Below are 1,915 nucleotides of genomic sequence, written 5' to 3'. Positions count from 1 at the left end.
GTCGGGTGGCCTTAAGCCGTCACCTAACTTTAGGACTAGTCCTGACTCGACAAAGCAGGTTTGAAGATGATAATAGTTAAAAAAAAATAGAAATTAATAGAAATTGAACTTAGAAATCTCAATATCATACCAAGTAGTTTGAAGATGAAGAACAACCTTCCAAATTCGAAAGATCTTGTATCTCCATCGATCTCATTAATCTTATTATATAGTTCTTCGACCATTAAACAAAAAATTGTACATTCCCCACGTACCAGCTTTTCAATAGCCTTCTCAAATTTCTCAAATTTGTAAAAACATTCGACGATGCCGAACCCAAGGGTTCCTAATTCCCCCACCACTCTTGCACTCGCTGCAAAAAGTCAACCCTAACCAACTACTTTTTCTCAAACCTAAAGGGACGACACGCCCTAATAGGTCGATGACTCGAAGAACTCTAAGGAAGGACCTTCTATAAGATATTAGGGATTTGGATTCATTTAACAAAGCTCTATTATCAAAATGGTACAACATATTCTCTTCGGAGCCTAATTATTTATGGGCTGATATGATAAGATGCAAATATAAAAATGATTGATCTGAATGGTTCATCAAAACTAGCCCCCGACTAGCTGGTTGTAGCGTTCAGAGAGATATCTCTATTATGTGGAAGTCTTTTCGTGGGTAGTGCAAATTTTCGGTAGGCGATGGCTCATCGATCAACTTTTGGGATGATATTTGGTGTAGTGTTAGAAGTCTTACATTGTCATTCTCAACCCTTGCTTCGGCCAAGGACATGTTCGATCAACGTTCGAATAGTTTTGCGAGTAAAATTAGATACAGGAAAAAAACTTAATGATAGAGAGGTAACCTTGCATAAAAAGATGTTAATGCTCTTAGTGGGTTGCAAGGTGGTGATTCCTTCTTCTCGTGATATCTTACATTGACAAGATATTGATTTCTTTAAGGTTGGCCATTGTTACAAATTATTTGCGGAGATTGCTCTATATGATTTACTATGAGAGAAGTTATGGGATTCTAAATTCCCTTCAAAAATCTTGTTTTTTGGATGGAGGGATCTTAACGGGTAATAAATTTATGAAAAGATAGTGTGCATTATGGTTAGTCGTTGCAGAATATGTTGCAAAGAGGTGTAGATGTCACCTCACTTGCTTTTGCACTATAAAGAGTGACTAAGATTTAGTTGAAACATGATTGACATTGAGTGAGTGATGCCTAAGTCAATCGTTGATTGTTGGGATAGAAATCGTGAGCTCGATTGGATTGAGTCGATGGATCCTTATCCCGATTATTTTCTGTTGGATTATTTCGCTCGAAAATAACCGTAGGACGTTCTATGATTGGGGTCGACCAATGCGTCTACTCCACAACACTATTTTTATGACGATAGTGGAGATCTCTTTTAGAAGACCGGTCGATGAACTAATTGATCTTCTAGAAGATCTCCGATCTCATTAATGTTAGAGTTTATGTTTTGTTTTATTCGTTGGTGATATTTTTTGTTTATGTTTTCATTGTTACACTCAAATAGTTAATCTCGTAATGTTTTGGTGTGTTTGGTGACTAGGTAAACACTCGTGTTTTTGTATTATTTTTGTCGTTATGTTTAAATATCTATCATTCATTTCATATTGTATATAATTTTTTTTGAAAAGAAAATATTAGTTTGAAGATGAAGATCATAATGTTTGGTTGAAGATGAAGATCATAATGATAGGTTGAAGATGAACAAAGTTAAGAAGCCTAAATCAGATATTGATCTTATCACAATATTATACATGTCACTCATAGAGTCATTTTGACTATGACAATATAATTAACTGGAAAAATCAAAAGTCAATGTGCACTTAAATGATCAAGAAATCCTCTCAAAATGAATTGATCGTGCATCCAATTCACATTTAATAAATTTAGG

Source organism: Impatiens glandulifera, chromosome 2 (genome assembly GCF_907164915.1).
Source record: "Impatiens glandulifera chromosome 2, dImpGla2.1, whole genome shotgun sequence".
In the NCBI taxonomy this organism is placed as follows: Eukaryota; Viridiplantae; Streptophyta; class Magnoliopsida; order Ericales; family Balsaminaceae; genus Impatiens; species Impatiens glandulifera.
This window is presented reverse-complemented; position numbering follows the sequence as displayed.